The following is a 22,444-nucleotide window of genomic DNA, read 5'->3' as shown; positions in this document are numbered from 1 at the left end:
GGACCATGACTGTATCCTGCCAGCCCTTTCTGGCCTGCCAGGTCTCTGTGGAGAGGTCTGCTGTTATCCTAATACTTCTCCCCATAAAAGATTTCTTGTCTCTTGCTGCTTTAAGGATCTCTCTTTATCTTTGGAATTTGCAAGTTTCACTATTAAGTGTTGACGTGTTGAGTGGTTTTTATTGATTTTTGGGGGGCGGGGAATCTCCCTATCTCCTGGATCTAAATACCTGTTTACCTCTCCAAGTTAGGGAAGTTCTCAGCTGTGATTTTTCAAATACACTTCCTGGACCTCTGTCCCTTTCGGCACCCTCTGGAACCAGAATTAAACGTAGATTTTTCCTTCTAAGGCTGTCATTTATTTCCCTTAACCTAGCCTCATGATCTTTTTTTTTTTCCTCAGCTTCCTTCCTTGCCATCATCCTGTCTTCTATGTCACTCACTCGTTTTTCTACCTCATTAACCACTGTCATTAGGACCTCCAGTTTGGATTGCATCTCATTTAATTGATTTTATTTTTTTTTAAGATTTTATTTATGAGGGAGAGAGAGAGAGAGAGAGAGAGAAGCAGCTCCATGCAGGGAGCCCGACGTGGGACTCGATCCTGGGTCTCCAGAATCCGGCCCTGGGCTGAAGGCAGCGTTAAATCCCTGTGCCACCTGGGCTGCCCATTTAATTGATTTTTAATTTCGGCCTGATGAGATCTAAATTCTGCAGTCATGAAGTCTCTTGAATCCTTTATACTTTTTTCTAGAACCACCAGTAGCTTTATAATCGTGCTTCTGAATTCGCTTTCTGACATTGAATTGTAATCCAAATTTTGTAACTCTGTGGGAGAGAGGACTGTTTCTGATTCTTCAGTGGCGAGTTTTCCTTCTAGTCATTTTGCTCAATGTAGAGTGGCCAAAAAGAAGTTGTACTGGAAAAAGGAGAGAGAGAAGCAAAAAGGGGGGGCGGGGCGAAACAAACAATACAAATAACAAGGGGGAGTATCCTCTGATTCTGTATACTGTAAATCCCTCGACTTCCCCTGGAACTTTCCAGCGCTGCTTGGTCAAGAACTTGCTTTCCCTGTCCTTCCAGCTGGTCTTCTGGGGGAGGGGCCTGCTTCTCCCAGCAGTGCTGATTCTCAGGTTTGTGCACCTGGGGCAGCTGCCCAGCCCCTGCCAGGTGCACAGTTCAGTGGGAGCTGTTTATCCTGTGAGGCCCGTGCTCAGTCCCAGGTACAAGGCGACACCAGGCGGAACAACAGTGGCTGCGGCCAGCTCTTCAGCCCCGGAATCAGCTCTGGCAGTTAACTACCGCAGCTCCTGGTCCGCAGGGGCCTGGATGCTCCGGGGGCGGGGGGGTGCCTGGCAGCAGGAGCGTCCTTGCTGCCCTGTGTCCACGTCCCCGTCTCCGCCTGTCCCGGGAGGAGCGGATCCTGGCCTGTGACCCCCGCGCCCTGGGCTCCGGGGCCTGCACCGCTGGAACTGTGCTCCCGAGCGGCACAGTGGTCACCGCCTGAGCTGCTGCCCGAGCTGCTCCTGGGGCCCCTCTGGGCGCGCTGCAGCACTTTAGAGAGCTCCACCGTGGTGTGTGGTGCCCTCCCCGCTGGGGGGCGCAGTTTCTCTGTCAGTACCCCTCGGATCCTGAGGGCATCCCCGCCCCTCCTGGAATCCTGCCTGAGCTCCCTGCAAGTGCCTTTCCACACAGGAAGATTGGTCAACCTCCTGCTTCTCCGGGACTGGCCTTTCCTGTCCTGGGGTCACTTGCTGCCAGGTCTGAGCCAGGCTCTTCGCGGGGCCTCCTCCCCCTTGGATGCTTTTTATTTTTAGAGGTGCTAACTCTTCTCACTGTAGCATTCCAGCTGTTCTCTTTAAATCTCAGGCCGAATTCTTCATGTTCTCTTAAATAAGTAAACTCCTTTTTATTTTAAAAGTGGTTTTAAAAAATCCATGGATGCTACATTTGTGGTGAGCATAGTATAATGCATACAGAAACTGAATGCCTATGCTGTACACCTGCAACTACTGTAACGGGTTAACTATACTCAAGTAGAAAAAACGTTTAACTCCATAAAAAAAAAAATGAAAAAGGAGATATAAGAACTGATACCACAGGTATATAAGTATCACAAGAGATTACTGTGAACAGTATGGCAAGTAGCCACATTGAGGAAGTCTACATGGCCAAGAACAAGGAACACCCTTGCTCTACACTGAATATTTCTGTACCCCCACCTCCAAACTCAGGTTTTAAGCCTTAGTGTTCAATGTGATAATATTTGGAGGTGGTGGCTTTTTAGTGCCCTTATAAAGGAGGCGGGAGGGAGCTCCCTTGGCCCTGTCCCTTATGAAGATGCTGGAGGAAGACAGGCACTCATGAACCAGGAAGCAGACCCTCACACTCGACACTGAATCTGTCAGTGCCTTGATTTTGGACTTCCTAGACACCAGAACTATGAGAAATACTAAGATAGTTTATCAAGATAGCTGATCCTAAGCTCAATATGCAAAGTATATTTATTTCTACAAGCTGTAAACAGGAAATGAAATTGATTTTTAAAAATAACATTTAAAATAGGATCAAAAGTATCAAATAACTGAAAATAAATCTAAAATATATCTTGCAGGACCTTTATAAGAAATTTTTTTAAACACCAAGAGTTGAGCAATTAAAATATTGTTTGGAAAACTCAGTATTACAAATGTCTCTTCTCTTCAAAATATTTATAGATTCAATGCAATCCCAATCCAAATCTTTGTATTGTAAAGCTCCATAAGTTGATTATAAAAGACCTATGGAGCCCTTTCCCCCTTTATCCTTTCCATTCCCAAAGATTTCAGTCCAAAAGCACAGGAACAGAAACAAGGAGCGGTGGTGTCCCAGAGGGAGGTATTGGAGCCTGGCACAGAATTGGGAAGGCATAAATGTAGGAGTGCCACCTGAACAGTCTTAGAGCTCAAGACATAGCATCTCTGAAAGGTGAGTAACTTAGGATGAGGTATCACAGACTTCAAAGGTTCAGGAGGCATCCACACAGGGAAGAACAGCCCAGCATGGGTTTTCAGAGCCCTTTTCAGAGCCTGTGAGTGTGGCACACCATCTGCAGGAGTGGCCTGGCATAGGGTATCTCAGAAAGGAGGTATTTATATGTATTTATATGTCTCAAAGTACTTCCCCATAAAATACTAATGAATTGTAATGCGCAAAGTTAACATTCCGGAGAAAAAACTGAAGATACTACTCCAGCGATCAACATCACCAACAAGGGGACAAATCAAAACTGTAGGTCACATGATATGATGCAATGAGAAGAGTGGAAGACCAGTTCAGTTGTGCTCTTGCTAAAATATACAATCTGAATTTTATCATAAGGAAACATAAGAAAAACCCACATTGAAAGACGTTCTACATTACTGGAATGAACTCTTCAAAGGATTAAAAGTCACAAAAATCAAGACTAAGGAACTGTTCTAAACTGAAAGAGACTAGACACAACATCTGAATTCAATACATGGTTTTGAATAGGACGTTCCTTGCTATGAAGGATACTACAGACAAATGTCAGAGCTTTAAAAGAATATGAGGTTTAGATGATAGAGGGGATAGTTGATGCAGCAATTGCACAACTGGGTATTTACCCCATAGATACAAATGTAGTGAAATGAAGGGGCACCTGCACCTCAATGTTTATGGTAGCAATATCCACAATACCCAAACTGTGGAAGGAGCCAAGATGTCCTTCAACAGAGGAATGGATAAAGAAGATGTGGTATGGGACCCCTGGGTGGCTCAGCGGTTGAGCGTCTGCCTTTGGCTCAGGGCATGATCCTGGGATCCGGGAAGAGTCCCATGTCCGGCTCCCTGCATGGAGCCTGCTTCTCCCCCTGCCTGTGTCTCTGCCTCTCTCTCTCTCTCATGAGTAAATAGATGAATTCTTTAAAAAAAAAAAAAGATGTGGTATACATACAAAGTGGAATATTACTCAGACGTCAGAAAGGATGAATACCTACCACTTACATCAATGGGCATGGAACTAGAGGGTATCAGGCTGAAACAAGTCAACTGGAGAAAGACAATGATCATATGGTCTCCCTCATAGGTGGAATATAAGAAATAGTGCAAGGAGGGGAAACTGAATGGGGAAAAATCAGAGAGGAAGACAAACCATGAGAGACTCAACTCCAGAAAACATACTGAAGGTTGCTGAAAGGGAAGTGAATGGGGGGATGGGGTAAATCGGTGATGGTCATGAAGGAGGGCATGTGACGTGATGAGCACTGGGTGTTATATGCAACTGATGAATTATCGAAAACTATCTGAAAACGATGACCCTTCTAAATGTTGGCAACTTGAATTTAAATTTAAAAACATAATGTATACTTAAGATAGTTTGAATGGGTGTACTTATATGCCAATTTTTAAAAAACACAGTACTGTAAATGGATTTTCTCTTCCTTCTGATTTTTCTTAATAACAATTTTCTCTAGCTTACTTTATAAGGAGAATATAGTATGCAATACATATAACACACAAAACATAGGTTAATTGACTGTTTTGGTACAATAAATATTCTGGTAAACAGCAGATTAGTAGTAGTTAAGTGCTGGGGAGTCAGAAGTTCACAGATTTTCACACAGAGGATCAGTGCCCCTAAGCTCCACATTATTCAAGGGACAATTGTATTAGTGTTGATTTTCTGATTGGCTGGGTTGTATGGTAGCTATGTGGAATGTACTGACTTGCAGGATATAGGGGCCACAGGAATTGGGCACAATTTAACAATTTACTTTCAAACCATTCTGGAGGGAAAAGGTCATTTTCTCTATTTTTTCTTTTCTCTAATTTTAAGACTCTTCTCAAAAAGTAAATTAAAAAAAAAAAAAGATAAAAAGCCTTAGGCAAATCTTTTTCACCATGAGGAAAGAGCTATGAATAATAAGCATTTAAAATTAAAATTATACACAGGGTTTATGGCACTATAAAAATTGAAATACATACAAACATTGGTGATAGCTTTAGCAGCAGTATATCAAAATGATGTGTGTCTAAATCCATATGTCTAGTAATAAAACATAGAAAATACAAAAAAAAAAAAAAAACAACAACTACCAATTACCAGCCCCAAAACATTATCAACAACTTGGTCCGATCTACTTGGGCAGATTGGAGTCTGTAAAACTCAATAATGCTGGTTTCCATGTAGAAAATATGCTTAAATTTAATCAGATGCCAAGAAACATAGCTTAAAATAATATATAAAATTTCATTACACACGATATAACAACATTTCCTTTAATAAAGATTTTTTTGTACATCAGATATTTACTGGGAAACAATTAAAATGTTATATTAAACATCTAGGTAATAAACTTTTACTATATATCTTTCAGATCATATACTTTCTATTCAAAATCTCTACATATTCTCGTGATGCTTGCAGTACTAGATCTTGATTTACATTTGATTCGTCAGTAGGTCCTAAAGGAGAAGATCTACAGAATCCTGATTCTCAATCATGAGCAACTGAAAAAGAGAAAGAATAATATTCTTTATCTGAAATACTTTGTAGTTAACTAGAAGTTAGTAAAAAAAAGTTGGAATCTTCTGAGTGTTAAAAGGATGAAAAATATCTACATATAACTACAATATAAAATACAAGATTACTATTAAATCAAGTTTGCTCACGATTGCCCATTGAATTAATTACTACTGTGGATAAACACTAGAGCTTCTGGTTTTCTCATTACAAGATGAGATTGCAAGCTGATGGCACAGTCCACCCCTGAACAATCATATACTATCAACTGAAAAATCCAACAGGCAATATCTAGAGTCAAATATACCATGACAGGTTTAAAACAAGACATTATAAGAAGGGACATCCTGGTTTTCTATCAATATTGTCTGCTTTTCGGTGGAGGGAATAGGAAGGCTGATACCTGAAAGATTACTCTCTGCAAAGCAGCAGAGTAGGGTAATGGCGACAGAGAAGGCTCACCAATGTGGCAAGAACCAAATTGATTTGGGTGCTTATATTCCATGCTAAGAAACCTGGAATTTTACCCAATGGCAAAACCAGTGGCTGGAGATTGAAATGTCACCTGTCAAGGGACAGCTATATGAACTATATAATTGCTTAACTAAGTATTACTAAGACAAGTCTGGTCTGTTTGGTCTTCTACCACTAGCAGAAACAAGAATTTGAGAACGCCCACATTTTCAGATTGACAGTTCCATAGCGATGGCACAAGTGAAGGAAGATTACAGCCAAAAGTGCTAACAGGCATACAGGCTGCAGGTTTTTAAAAAAGGTATGAAACACGATGACCAAATGAGGAATAAGTCTCTTATTCATTATGTTTATGTTTTACATTTTTTATTAGATATATCTAGACAAAATTTTAACAAGGGGAAGGGATGCCAGTTACTATTTGTGGTTTATTTCAGAAATTAATGACCATCTAAATTTGTAAATTTGGCAACATACCTTCTTTTAGTTCTCTGATTATACGGTCTTCCAACATCTGCTGCATCTGAAATAAGTTAAACGTTACTTACAATGTTCAAGTTAAACAAGAGACATTATTGTAGGAATTTTATTTTGCTTATGAAACGTGGTCTGGAAATGATACTTTTAGAAAGTAAAAGCTACAATTTGCTTAAATAGAAAGCTAATCACATAAATAAAATAAATCCCTACTTATTTTAATCTGGATAACTGAGAAGAAAACTATAATGCTGTTTAGAGGATTCTAATAAAAAGTACAATTAATATTGATCAATCGAATATACAGAATTTCTGGAAGAAGAGGACGATGGTGGAGGAGTAGGAGACCCTAGTTTTGTCTGGTGTCTGGGATTCAGCTACATAGGTATCAAATCATTCTGAACACCTGTGGACTCAGACAGAGATCCAAGAAAAGAATTGTTGCAATTCTACAAATAGAACAGCGACCGCTTTCTGCAAGGTAGGAGGTGTGGAGAAATGAATCAGAGGCATATATCAGAAGATTAAACCAGGGCGGCAGGGAACCTCTGGAAGCCAGAAGGCAAGTCCTGGAAAGTGATATAGCAGCAGAGTGCACAACCAGAACTTTTAAGAGGTCTGTTCCAGTGAGGACATCCCTGTCTGAAAGATGCTCAGGTGGCAACGGGGGGCAGCATCCTAAGTGGGACGGACAGTGTGGTCTCAGGATCCCTGGGGGGGCGGGGTCACAGAAGGAATGGGGGCGGCACCTGAGTATGGCAGTTGCCAAGGCGTTTGAGCGGGGAAGCCAGTTGCAATCAGTGAGCCCAGGAGTGGGCATTCAGCTCAGTGTTGCCATAAACCCCAAACCGAGGAACAGTCAGGTGACCACTTTCCAAGCAGGAAAAACTGGGCAAGACCTCCTCCTTCCCCCCTGGAGGCACAGTGTGAATGGGGGCTACAGGGGTCTGCAAGGTTTGGAAAATCGAAAGGGGGTCTGTGCTTGAGATAAAAATGCTTGGTCACAGGCTGGGTGAATACAGAGTGCAGACAGAAACCAGGGAGACACAGTAGGGAGTGAGATCTTTCAATTCCAGGGCTGGAAATTAGGAGGCCACCATTTTCATTCTCATCCTCTAAAGCTGCCCAGAAGGCCTTCAGGGAACAAAAGCCACAGAGAGCAATCTGGAGCTGCTTACCTGGCCTGGCCCCCTGGCAAGGGTGGTGCAATCCCACCCTAAGCAAAGACACCTAAGAATCAGTGCAACAGGCCTCTCCCTCAGGAGGTCAGCAACAACATCCTGCTAAGACCAACTTTACTCATCATACAGAGCTGCAGAACTCCAGTGCTAGGGGCAAACAGTATACAGAACTCATGGCTATTTCTCATGACTCCTTAGTCTTTCTATTTTAATTTTCTTTTTGCTTTCAACCATTTTCTTCATTTATCAACTCTTACAATTTACCTTTTTACACTTGCATTCAATCCTTTCACTGCTCTTAATATTATTCCTGTATATATTGAAGTTTTTCTTTCTGTACCATTTCGGGAAGTAGTTCCTTCTAAGAAATAGACTAAAATACAACCAGAATCTACTATAATGCTCTATTCTCTTCATCTGTCTGATTATAATATTTTTAAAATCTATCTTAATTTTCATATTTACAGTTACATTCTATCCTTTCATTGCATTTAATTTTATTTTTGCATATAATGAAGTTTTTCATTCTTTACAATTTTGGGATGTAGTTTCTTCTAACAAACAGACCAAAATATACTTACGATATAGTATATTGCTCTGTTCTGTTCAACTGGCTGATAATATCCTTTTTATTTTGACTTTTAATTTCCATTTTTACACTTACATTCTAGACTTTCCTTGTATTTAATTTTATTTTTGTATATATACAAGGTTTCCTCTTAACCATTTGGGGATGCAATTTCCTAACAAAAAGACCAAAATTCACATAGTATCGGTGTACTGCTCTGCTCTCTTGATCTCTCTAATTCTATTATCTCCTTTGTTAACCTTTAAATTGGCTTCGGGTCTCTTCTGATTTGTTTAGCATGTATTTATCTGGGGTCATTCTTGATATTTTTCTATTCTGTTCTCTCACTCATCTCTTCTTCTCTGGACAGAATGACAAGATGGAAAAACTCACCGCCACAAAGAGAACAAGAGGTAGTACTGACTGCCCAGAACCTAATCAGCATGGATAGAAGGAAGAGGCTGGAGCGAGAGTTCAGAATAATGACCATCAAGATAATAGCTGGGCTTAAGAGACACTCAGAGGACACTAGAGAATGCCTTTCTGGAGAAATAAAACAACTGATATCTAATCAAGTTGAGATAAAAAAGGCTAATCTTAGTGAGATGCAATAAAAAATGAAGGTTCTAACTGCTAGGATAAATGAGGCTTCACAGAGAAGTAGTGATATAGAAGACAAAACAATGGAGAATAAAGAAGCTGAGGAAAAACAAGAGAAACAACCACTGGACTATGACAGGAGAATTTGAGAGATGAGTCGTACCACACAGCAAAACAATGTTAGAATAATGGGGATCCCAGAAAAAGAGGGGAAGGAGGGGGCAGAAGGCATATTTGAGCAAATTATAGCAGAGATCTTCCCTCATCTGGGGAAAGAAAGAGGCACTCGAGTGCCAGGAGGCACAGAGAACCTTCCTCAAAATCAATAAAAAACAGGTCAATATCTCCAATATAATAGCCAAGCTTGCAAATTTCAGACACAAAGAGAAAATCCTGAAAGCAGCTTGGAACACGAGGCCCTGAACGAAGAAGGAGAGAAATATTCAACTGGCAGCGGATCTATCCAAAGAGACCTAGCAGGCCAGAGAGAGCTGGCATGATATACTCAGGGTGCTCAAGGAGAAGAGTCTACAGCCAAGAATTTTATCCAGCAAGGCTCTCATTCAAAATACAAGGGGAGATAAAAAGCTTCCAGCACAAACTGAAACTAAAAGAATTTGTGATCCCTAAAACAGCTTTGCAAGAAATGGTAAAGAGGAAACTTTAAGCAAACAGAGAGCCCAAAAGTAACACAGACCAGAACACGGACTTTACACATAATACAATGGCACTACATTCATATCTTTCAATCCTTTCTCTGAATGCAAACAAGTCAAATGCCCAAACCAAAACACACAGGGTATCACAGTAGATAAAAAAAAAGCAAGACCCATTGATATGCTATCTGAAAGAGACTCATTTTAGACACAAAGACAACTTCACATTGAAGGTGAGGGAGTGGAAAACCATTTATCATATTAAAGGACATGAAAAAAACTGGAGTGGCAATATTTATATCAAACAAATTGGATTTTTTTTTAAGATTTTATTTATTTATTCATGAGAGACACACAGAGAGCGAAAGGCAGAGGCACAGGCAGCGGGAGAAGCAGGCTCCGTGCGGGGAGCCTGATGTGGGACTAGATCATGACCTGAGCCGAAGGCAGATGCTCAACCACTGAGCCACCTGGTCATCCCACAAATTGGATTTTAAACCAAAGACTGCATTAAGAGAAGAAACAACAACAACAAAAGATGAAGAAACTCACTATGCCATAATTAAAGGGTCTATCCAAAACTAAAATTGGACAATTATAAGTTTTAATGTGTCTAAAGTGGGAGCAGCCAACTATATAAATCAACTTTCTGTTAAGATTTCATTTATTTATTTATTTATTTGACACACACACACACACAGAGAACACAGGCAGTGGCAGCAAGAAAGAGAGAAGCAGGCTCCCCACTGAGCAGGCAGCCTGATCAGGGCTTGATCCCAGGACCTTGAGAACATGACCTAAGCCAAAGGCAGAGCCTTAACCGACTGAGCCACCCAGGCCACCTTATAAAGCAATTAATAACAAAAATAAAGGAACACATGGATAGTCATATAATAATAGTAGGTACTTTAACACAACACTACTGTAATGGCCAGATCATCTAAGCAGATGATCCACTAGGACGCAAGGGCTCTGAATGACACATTGCACAAAATGGACTTCACAGATAACTTCAGAGCATTCCATCCTACAGCAACAGAATACACATTCTTCTCGGGTGCACATGGAACAAACATTCTGCACAACAGATCACATACTCAGTCACAAATCAGCTCTCAACTGGTACCAAAAGACTGGGATCATTCCCTGCATACTTTCAGACCACAATGCTTTGAACCTGGAACTCAATCTTGACAGGAAATTTGGAAAGAATTCAAATACACAGAGGTTAAAGAATCCAACTGGGGCACTAAGCCACATTTTAAAACCTCATAGAAACAAATGAAAATGGAAACACAACTGCTCAAAACATTTGGGATGCAGCAAAGGTCATCGAAAGAGGATAGTATATAGCAATGCAAGCCTTTCTCAAGAAATGAGAAAGGTCCTAAATACACAACCTAACCCTACACCTAAACGAGCTGGAAAAGAACAGAATATTAAAGCCTAAAACCAGCAGGAGAAGAAAATTCATAAAGATCAGAGCAGAAATCAATGAAATAGAAACCAAAGGAACAGTAGAACACATCAATGAAGTCAGGAGCTGGTTCTTTGACAGAATTAATAAGATCGATAAACCCCTGGCCAGACATATCAAAAAGAGAACGGAGCCAAAAAATTAGGCAATCTAGAAGAAATGGACGCATTCCTGGAAAGCCACAAACTACCAAAACTGGAACAGGAAGAAACAGAAAACCTGAACAGGCCAATAACCAGGGAGGACATTGAAGCAGTCATCAAAAACCTCCCAAGACACAAAGGTCCAGGGCCAGATGGCTTCCCAGGGGAATCCTATCAAACGTTTAAAGAAGAAACCATGCCTATTCTACTAAAGCTGTTTGGAAAGATAGAAAGAGATGGAGTACTTCCAAATTTGTTCTATGAGGCCAGCATCACCTTAATTCCAAAACCAGACAAAGACCCCACCAAAAAGGAGAATTACAGACCAATACCCCTGATGAACATGGATGCAAATATTCTCAACAAGATACTAGCCAATCGGATCCAACAGTACATTAAGAAAATTATTCACCATGACCGAGTAGGATTTATCCCCGGGACACAAGGCTGGTTCAACACTCGTAAAACAACCAATGTGATTTATCATATCAGCAAGTGAAAAACCAAGAACCATATGATCCTCTCTTTAGATGCAGAGAAAGGATTTGACAAAATACAGCATCCATTCCTGATCAAAACTCTTCAGAGTGTAGGGATAGAGGGAACATTCCTCAACATCTTAAAAGCCATCTACGAAAAGCCCACAGCAAATATCATTCTCAATGGGGAATCACTGGGAGCCTTTCCCCTAAGATCAGGAACAAGACAGGGATGTCCACTCTCACCACTGCTATTCAACATAGTCCTGGAAGTCCTAGCCTCAGCAATCAGACAACAAAAAGACATTAAAGGCATTCAAATTGGCAAAGAAGAAGTCAAACTCTCCCTCTTTGCCGATGACATGATACTCTACATAGAAAACCTAAAAGCCTCCACCCCAAGATTGATAGAACTCATACAGCAATTTGGCAGTGTGGCAGGATACAAAATCAATGCCCGGAAATCAATGGCATTTCTATACACTAACAATGAGACTGAAGAAAGAGAAATTAAGGAGTCAATCCCATTTACAATTGCACCCAAAAGCATAAGATACCTAGGAATAAACCTAACCAAAGACGTAAAGGACCTATACCCTAAAAGTATAGAACACTTCTGAAAGAAATTGAGGAAGACACAAAGAGATGGAAAAATATTCCGTGCTCATGGATTGGCAGAATTAACATTGTAAAAATGTCAATATTACCCAGGGCAATTTACACGTTTAATGCAATCCCTATGAAAATACCATGGACTTTCTTCAGAGAGCTACAACAAATTATTTTAAGATTTGTGTGGAATCAGAAAAGACCCCGAATAGCCAGGGGAATTTTTAAAAAGAAAACCACATCTGGGGAAATAAGATCATGAATGAAAGAAGACAGATCACGACCAGCACCAGAGAAATACAGACAACTATAAGAACACATTCTGAGCAACTATATGCCAACAAACTAAGCAATCTGGAAGAAATGGATCCCTTCCTATCAAAACTGAAACAGGAAGACACAGGAAACCTGAACAGACCCATAACCAGCAAGGAAATGGGAGCAGTCATCAAATATCTGCCAACAACCAAGAGTCCAGGACCAGGTGGCTTCCCAGGAGAATTCTACCACACATTCCAGGAAGAATTAATCTATTCTTCGGAGCTGTTTATAAAAATTAGTAATGGAAGGGAAACCTTCCAGCGTTCTCTGTGAGGCCAGCATTACTCTGATCGCAAAACCAGAGCAAGACCCCACCCAAAAGGAGAATTACACTCCAATATCCCTGATGAACATGGATGCCAAAATTTTCACCAAGACACTGGCTGGGAGGATTCAACAGTACATTAAAGGATGATTCACCATGTCCAAGTGGGTTTTATGCCTGGGCTGCAAGGGTGATTCGACATCTGCAGATGAATCAATGTGATACACTACAGAAATAAAAGAAAGGATAAGAACCATAGGATCCTCTCAAGAGATGCAGAAAAAGCAGTTGACAAAGTGCAGCACCCTTTCCGGATCAATACTCTTCGCAGTGCAGGGGTGGGGGAGCATATCTCAATATCGTAAAAGCCATCTACGAAAAGCCCACACCCGATGCTATTTTTAAGGGGAAAAACTGAGAGCTTTGCCGCTAAGGTCAGGAACACGACAGGGAAGTCCACTCTCTGGACAACCAGTGTTGTTCGACATAGCCTCAGCATTTAGACAACAAAAAGAAATAAAAAGGCGTCTGAATCAGAAAAGAACTCAAACTCTCACTTTTCTCAGAGGACATGATATCCTATGTGGAAAACCCAAAAGACTCCACCCCAACGTTGCTAGGACCCTTTCCTGAATTCAGCAAAGCAGCAGGATAGGAAATCCATGCACAGAAATCAGTTGCATTTCTATACACTAACAATGAGATGGAAGAAAGAGAAACTGAGGAGTCGATTCCATTGACCATTGCAGCAAACACCATAAGATGCCTAGGAATAAACCTACCCAGAGAGACAAAGGATCTATACTCTGAAGATGACAGGACATTCTGGAAAGAAATTGAGAAAGGTGTAAAGAACTGGAAATACATTCCATGCTCATGGATTGAAAGAATTAAATATTGTTAAAATGTTTATGCTAGCTCCATCAATCTACATATTCAATGCAATCTCTATCAAAATACTACCAACTTCTTTTCATACAGCTGGAGTAAATAATGGTAAGATTTGTTTGGAACCTTAGAAGACCCCGAATAGCCAAACATATCTTGATAGAGGTAGCCATAGCTGGTGGCATTACAAGCCGGACTTCAAGCTCTATTTTAAAGCTGTGATCAACAAGACAGTATGGTACTGGCACAAAAGCAGACATGTCGATCAATGGCCCAGAAGAGAAAACCCAGAAGTGGACCCTCGACTCTATGGTCCACTCCTCTTCAACAATACTGGAAAGAAAATCCAATGGAGACAAAGCAGTTTCTTCAACAAATGGTGTGGGAAATCAGACCACCACATGTAGAAGAATAAAACTGGACCATTTTCTTATGCTATACACAAAAATAGAGTCAAAATGGATGAAACACCCAAATGTGAGATAGGAATCCATCAAAATCCTAGAGGAGAACACAGCCAGCAACCTCTGTGACCTCGGCTGCCGCAACTTCTTGCTAGAACATGTCACCAGATGCCAAATTGACCTCCTGGGAATTCATCAAGATAAAAAGCTTTTGCACAGCAAGGAAACAGTTGACAAAACCAAAAGACAACTGACAGAATGGGAGAAGGTGTTTGCAAATGCCTTATCAGATAAAAGGCTGGTATGCAAAGTCTATAAAGAGCTAATCAAAGTCAACACCCAAAGAAAGATAACCCAATGAAGAAATGGGCAGAAGAAATGAAAGGACATGTCTCCAAAGAAGACATACATATGGCCAACAGACACATGAAAACATGCTCAACATCAGCTGGCACTAGAGAAATACAAATCAAAACCATGGTGAGTTTCCCCCTCACACCTTTCATAATGGCCAAAATTAGCAAGTCTGGAAATGACAGATGTTGGCGGGAAGGCAGAGAAAGGGGGATCCTCTTATGATGTTGGTGAGAATACAACCTGGTGCAGCTCCTCTGGAAATCAGTACCAGAGGTTCCTCAAAGAGTTGAAAAAGGAGCTACCTATGTAAAACCCAGCAATTGCGCTAGAAGGTATGAATCCCGAAGATCACTTTGGTCGGGATCCAAAGGGGCACCTGCACCCATATGTTTATACCAGTAATATCCTCAATAGCCAACCTGAGAGATATGGATGTTCTTTGAAAGAGGTATGCATAAAGAAGATGTGATGTAGATATAAATAAATAAGTATCATATTTATTTATTAGACAGAGAGAGAGAGGAAGGGAGAGAACAGAATATTACTCAGCCAATAAATAATTAAATCTTTGGACCTTTGGGTGGCTCAGTGGCTGAGAGTAGGGCTTTGGCTCCGGGCATGATATATATATATCATAACATTATAAGCTAGTTAATTGAATTTAAATAAAAAATAGTAAAGAAACCAATGGAGCTAGGAATGTGAAATAAAAGAATATACATAACTTCTGAAGGATCTTTGTAACTTCTGTTACAAAATTGTAAACAAGAGTCATTTTACACTTTAATAGTTTGTGATTTTCAGAAAAAGTGCCCTTTATGAGAGATTAATCATTTGTTTAATAAATTATTCCTCCGAATGAACTTTCCACTTTTGCACTTTTGATTTTGCACTCAACAAAATCTTGAGGTATGTTGTATGCTCTATTTTTCAGCACAGACTCTTAAATACATAAAACAATGGAAGTGGGACTACATAAAGTCATGTGGAATTTCTCCTGGTAATATTGAGTAAAACTATTTTGTTATCTATATGATGACTGATGTACTTCTTTTCATGTGAACACAGAGATTTCAGAAAATCTGCTTCAGGAAAGGAAAAAATATAAGCTAGCACCAGTTTTCCAACTTAGTTTCGCATTGATAAGTTTCTAGAATTAGAAACAAGGAAAAGAAATTTTAACTGTAACTTTGTTTCCTTTCTATGAATTAGGACCAATTTTTGAAGCACCTGACTTACTATAGTTATCATTATCTACTTAATTATGAAATATTTAGGAATATTTCAGACTACAGTTGACCTTTGAGCAACCCAGTGGTTAGGTGCACTTACCCCCGTGCAGTCAAAACTCTGTATAATTTCTGATTCTCCCAAAATTTAATTACTAATAGCCTACTGGTGATGGGAAGCCTTACCAATAACACAGTCCATTAACACATGGTTTGTACATTACATGTGTTATATAATATATTCTTAAAATAAAGTAAGCTAGAGAAAAAAAGGTTATTGAGAAAAACATAAGAGAAAATACAGTACAACACAACAGCCAAGAAAGTCCATGTGTAGGCTAACTAGACCTGCAGCTACAATTCCATGTTGGTCAAGGATCAAATGTGCATTACAAATATTCCCATCTAGAATGCTCTTATTTCTTATAAAAGGCATCCTCTCATTGAATTCCCAAAATAGGGTCTAAATACGGTACTAAGTGGTGCCTAGGTGGCCCAGTCACTTAAGTGCCTGCCTTCATTTCCTTAAGGAACAATCAAAGTAATATAATGATCTTTTCGCCAAAAGTCTTTTCCTAAATACTTGCTTCTGTGACCCTGGTTTATTTCCAGGTGAGAATTGAGTTAGATGGTAGAAATAGCTTGCAATCCATTAATAAAGAGAACATATTTGCAATTTTATTTATACTTTTCCATTTATCAAAAACATAAGAGGGTAAGAAAATTATACACATAAAAACAACGTATCAGGAAATTTTAATTCGAAGACTCATTAATTAGTAGGATTTTCTCATAACAGTTTGTTTCCAAACTACCAATCATAGAAATCTAAGGTTCCATTGGGGATACTGTAGGATTGAGGGACAAAAGTCTACAGCTGTAGACTCATCTCTCTTTTAGCTACACAGCTCCACTGGTCTCGGTTTTGTATAATACAGTTTAATGCAAAAACAGAAACAAACAAAAAACAAAACAAAACAAAAACAAATTAAGTTCCATTCTTTGAAAAAAATATTGTTTTCCAAAAGGTAGTCACTAATTTAGTCAAAGTCCCTAATTTTTTTATTTTAATTTTTATTTATTTATGATAGTCACAGAGAGAGAGAGACAGAGACACAGGCAGAGGGAGAAGCAGGCTCCATGCACTGGGAGCCTGATGTGGGATTCGATCCCGGGTCTCCAGGATCACGCCATGGGCCAAAGGCAGACGCCAAACCACTGTGCCACCCAGGGATCCCAAAGTCCCTAATTTTACATAAGAGACAAGAAGGCCTCAGAAAGATTGCAGTTTGCCTCAGGTCAAAAGACCAAAGAGTTGCAGGCCAGGAATGTGCTTTAGGTCCTCCTGAGCTGAGAGTTTTTATGCCAGTTACTTCATCATCTTCAGGAAAAATACCTACATTTTTAACTATAACTGACTGAAAATGAACACATAAAGGTTTGTCATGTGGCTCAATAACAACTAGGCATGAGGCACAAAACAGCTTTCTAATTAAATTATAAATTTTAAAGTCTAAAGTGTAATTTAAATTATAAATTTTAATGTTTTATGAATAAAAATACAGCAATGGAAATGATCTTTACTCCTATTGGGAACAGTTAATAGACTGCATTTATAAGCACAAATTTTTTAAACCACAAGACACGGAACTTGAAGGAGAAAATCTTTAGTTGAACCAAAGAGGCTGAAATGGAGGAAACTCTTCCTGGAAAGAATTATTCTTTTCCTCCAGATAAAACTTGGTTTACCAAAATCAATCAACAAATGAGTTATCTATGTTGTGGATTATTAAACACAAAACAGACTTCTCTTTACCACCTAGTATGCTCTGTCCAACCTCTCATCATTATGAGAGTTGGTATGTACAAAAGACAGGACTAACTTTAATTTAAATCCAGTCAGAAATTAGAGGTAAACCATCATTACCCACAAGTGGATTTATCTCTACCTCCCTCACAGCAGGAAGGGAGATTTGCCTAATGAGTGAATTGGGGAGAAGGCACTAGGCAGTGCTTAGGAGATTCCAAATCTCTTTTTTGAAAAGATGTGCTCACCCATGGTAACATGAATTCAGGTCTGCTCTCATCTTCGTGGGATGGGCATCAAACATTTGTTTCCTCCATTTACAACTGTGTGGGGAAGTGCCTAATTTGGGATAAAGAATTGGGAAGCCCACTGTGGCTACATACCCACCCAAACCACATCCTCCAATCTGTTAGCATGTATTAGTAACAAAGGCTACTAAGTTTAACTCCATCTGCCTGACTCCTGTGCTCTGAACTCAGAAAAAGAAGAGCACTGTCCTCTGCCACCTACCCCACCACAGCTCCAATGAGAGAAATGACCAGACAATACTTTGAAAAATGTTCCTTCTTGCTTGACTTTATAACTAACATTCATTGTTCAAAGCAACATATTTTGAAGAGGGAAAAGTTGGAAAGAACAATTTTAGAAACAAGCAGAGAAAGTCAGACAAAACGAGGAGACAGAGGAGTATGTTCTAAATGAAAGAACAAGGCCACGAGATAGAACCTCAGAAAAACAACGAAATGAAACAGAGATAAGGAGTCAGCCTGATAAAGAGTTCAAAGTAATGGTCACAGAGATGCTCAGCAAACTTGGAAGAATGGACGGATTCAGTGAGAACTTCAACAAAGAGAAAATATACAAAAGAACCAATTAGGGCTGAAGAATACAATAACTGAAATGAAAAATACACCAGACACAATCGACAGCAGATTAAAAGATGTGAAGAACAGATCAGCAATCTGCAAGAAAGGGTAGTAAAAATCATCCAAGCTGAAAAGCAAAAAGAAGAAATAATTTGAAAAATTAAGATACAGGGACCTCTGGAATAGCATCAAGTATAATAAAACTCACATTAGAGAGGTCCCAGAAAAAGAAGAGAGAAAAGGGTGAAGAACTTATTTGAAGAAAGAATGCCTAAAAACTTCCCTAACCTGGGGAAGAAAACAGGCCTCCAGGCCCAGGAAGCATTGCCAGTCCCAAATAAAAGGAACCCAAAGAGTTTCACACCAAGACACATAATAACAAGTCAAAAATGAAAGAGAAAAGGAGAATCTTAAAAGCAGAAAAAAAAAAAAAGAAAAGAAAAGAAAGGAAAAGCAATTAGTTATATCAAAGCGAACCACTACAGGGATATCAGTGGATTTTTCAGCCGAAACTGTGGCATGCACTCTGGAAAACTTTGTGGAGGTTCCTCAAAGAGTTAAAAATAGACCTGCCCTACGACCCAGCAATTGCACAGCTGGGGATTTACCTCAAAGATACAGATGCAGTGAAACGGCAGGACACCTGCACCCCGATGTTTCTAGCGGCAATGTCCCCAATAGCCAAACTGTGGAAGGAGCCTCGGTGCCCATCGAAAGATGAATGGATAAAGAAGATGTGGTCTATGTATACAATGGAATATTACTCAGCCATTAGAAACGACAAATACCCACCGTTTACTTCAACCTGGAGGGACCTCAAGGGTATTGTGCTGAGTGAAATAAGTCCATCGGAGAAGGACAGACATTAAAATGGTCTCATTCATTTGGGGAATATAAAATTTAGTGAAAGGGAATAAAGGGAGAGAAAATGAGTGAAAATATCGCTGAGGGTGACAAAACATGAGAGACACCTAACTCTGGCAAATGAACAAGGTGTAGTGTAAGGGGAGGTGGGCGGGGGGTTGGGGTGACTGGGTGATAGGCACTGAGCGGGGCACTTGGGATGAACACTGGGTGTTATGCTAAATGTTGGCAAATCGAACTCCAATAAAAATCGGAGAAGGACAAACATTATATGGTCTCATTCATTTGGGGAATATAAATAATAGTGAAAGGGAATGGAAGGGAAGGGAGAAGAAATGGGTAGGAAATATCAGAAAGGGAGACAGAACGTGAAGACTGCTAACTCTGGGAAATGAACTAGGGGTGGTGGAAGGGGAGGAGGGCAGGGGATGGGGGTGAATGGGTGATGGGCACTGAGGGGGGCACTTGACGGGATGAGCACTGGGTGTTATTCTGTATGTTGGTAAATTGAACACCAATAAAAAATAAATTTATCATATAAAAAGAAAGTTAAAAAAAAAGAAAAGAAATTGTCGCATGATATTTTCCAAGTGCTAAGAGGAAAAAACCTAGGATATTTTTGGCAGGTTTATAATTCAGAACTGAAAGAAAGATAAAGAGTTTCCCACATAAAACTTAAAGAAGTTCATCACCACTAAATAGGTCTTATAAGAGATGTTAAAAGGACTTCTTTAATCAGAAAAGGCCAGGGTACCTGGACGGCTGTCAGTGAAGAGTCTCCCAGGACCCTGGGATCAAGCTCTGCAAGGGACTCCCTGTTCCCTGCTCAGAGAGGAGCCTGCTTCTCCCTCTCCCTCTGCCCCTCCCTCCCCTTCACTTGTGTTCTCACTCACTTTGCTCTCAAAGAAAGAAAGAAAGACCATAACTAGAAATAAGAAAATGAGACAGTTTTTGTTTTAATTTTTATTTATTTATGATAGTCACATAAGTCACAGAGAGAGAGAGAGGCAGAGACACAGGCAGAGGGAGAAGCAGGCTCCATGCACCGGGAGCCCTATGTGGGATTTGATCCCGGGTCTCCAGGATCGCGCCCTGGGCCAAAGGCAGGCGCCAAACCGCTGCGCCACCCAGGGATCCCCGAGACAGTTTTATCATAAAAACAAACATACAGTAAAGGTAATAGACCAATCATTTTTATAAAGCCAGTATGAGGGTTACAAGACAAAAGGAATAATATCAATTATATCTACAGTAACTAGTTAAGGGATACACAAAATACAAAGGTGTAAACTATGACATCAAATTTATAAAACAAGGCAGGGTGTAAAAATGCAGTGTTTTTAAAATCTGTTTGAACTGAAGTAACCATCAACTTAAAAGAGATTGCTATACATACACAGGATGTTATATATGAACTTCATAGTAATCACAAACCAAATATTTATAACGGATACACAAATGGAAGAAAAGCATCCAAACATAATACTAAAAGTCATCGAATCAGAAGAGAATAGAGCAAGAAAACAAGGAAGTCGAATGAAAGAACAAGACTAAGGCTTCATTTAACATGAGTCTATGCTACATTTTTCTACATTAATAAAACCATGAATATACTATCAAAATCATAAGCCTATGTGCATTGATTGAAATGGGTATTTTAACAACAATGATACACAATGGAAATGGGTTGTTATTAAAGGCTCCCTATCACTGCCATCTTAGTCATCAATCATTCAAGTGATGGCATCAAGGTAAATATACGTGAATTTCATTTGAAATATCCAATTATTTGTGGGGTGCCTGGGTGGCTCAGTCAGTTAAGTGTCAGAATCTTGATTTTGGCCCAGGTCATGATCTTAGGGTCATGAGATCCGGCTCCACTCTGAGCATGGAGCTGCCTAAGAGTCTCTCTTCTCTCTTTCCCATTGCCCTTTACCACCTGCTTGCTTTCCTTCATTTTCTCTCTCTCTCTCTCTCAAAAAAAAAAAAAAAAAAAGAAAAGAAAGAATCAAATATTTCTTTGACTTACTTATTTAGAAAATCTCTACAGTTGCTCAGCAAGCCATTTTATAAAAATTGAAATAGAAGTAATATAAGTTAAAAAAAAGGTGTTATAAGAAAGCAATTAGGGATGTGCTCTCATGTAAGAAAATGCCAAAACTTACAACATTTTTTAAACTGTTTTATTTATTTATTCATAAAAAGTACAGAGAGAGAAGCACAGACATAGGCAGAGGGAGAAGCAGGCTCCCTATGGGGATCCTGTTGCGTGACTCAATCCCAGGACCCCTGGATCATGACCTGAGCCAAAGGCAGATACATGCTAAACCACTCAGTCATACGGGTGCCCCCAAAACATAGAACTATCAATTTAGTGTTACAAGTTTATTTAATTCATAAAAAGGACTTACCGTGGAATCGTTAAAATCATAAATATCCCTACATGGTTAAGCGTTTGGGAACTCAGTTGGTTAAGCATCCAACTCTTGATTCCAGCTCAGATCATCATCTCGGAGTCATGGGATCAAGCCCTGAGTCAGGCTCCACACTCAGTGGGGAGCCTGCTTGAGATTCTCCCCCTCCCTCTACCTCTCTCCCCACTCATGGGCACACTCTCTTCTCTCTCAGATACATAAAATCTTTAAAAAATAAGAAGATAAAATGTGTCAGTTTAGTGGTATTTATTGAATAAAGTTAATAATAGGTATCTCTTGACAATAAGAGCTCCAGGAGCTTAAAAAAATACCATAAAATTTCTGTCCCATTTCCTTATTAGCACAAACCAGTATAACTTTTACTTAATGAGTATTATTCAGTTAACTCAGAATTTCACCAAATTAAAAACAAAAATTTTATTGGAAATCTGAAACTCAAGAAAAGAAAGATAATATAACTAACCTTGAACAAGTGAGTTTCAATGCTGCTAACTGAAGTCTGCGGCCTTGAGGTAGGAATCATTACATTTTCTCTTGGAGTAACATTTCTATCCAGCAGTAAACTACTAGTCAAATTTCCAACAGAAGGCCCTTCCAAGACTGGTCCCATAGTAAGAGTGCTGTGGAAAGGTCTGTTCTGCTGTCTCTCCACCAGATATTTGGTAGTGATATCTGCCAGCCTCTCATTAGTCCTGTGAAGATTACACAAGTGCTTAGTATTTTATTTCTACCCAAATCATTCCTGCATGACCTGCATTTTTTTAAGTTTCCATAATAGCAAACAGAATGTGCCAGTAAACAGTGTTTTAACACTGAAAATG

At 39.7% G+C, this 22,444-nt stretch overlaps 1 long non-coding RNA gene across 1 annotated transcript; it reads right to left on the bottom strand.

Annotated features, from left to right (window-relative positions):
• Window positions 1-5,281: 5,281 nt before the first annotated feature.
• Window positions 5,282-22,320, bottom strand: LOC140629397 (uncharacterized). Its single transcript, XR_012027231.1, has 3 exons — window positions 22,087-22,320; window positions 6,475-6,520; window positions 5,282-5,510 (listed from the first exon to the last, which is right to left on the bottom strand). It is a non-coding gene; the product is annotated as an uncharacterized lncRNA (long non-coding RNA).
• Window positions 22,321-22,444: the final 124 nt, after the last annotated feature.

The sequence above is a fragment of the Canis lupus genome, assembly GCF_048164855.1.
Source record: "Canis lupus baileyi chromosome 5 unlocalized genomic scaffold, mCanLup2.hap1 SUPER_5_unloc_1, whole genome shotgun sequence".
Lineage (NCBI taxonomy): Eukaryota > Metazoa > Chordata > Mammalia > Carnivora > Canidae > Canis > Canis lupus.
The sequence above is the reverse complement of the archived record's forward strand: the minus strand, read 5'-3'. Positions and strand labels throughout refer to the sequence as shown.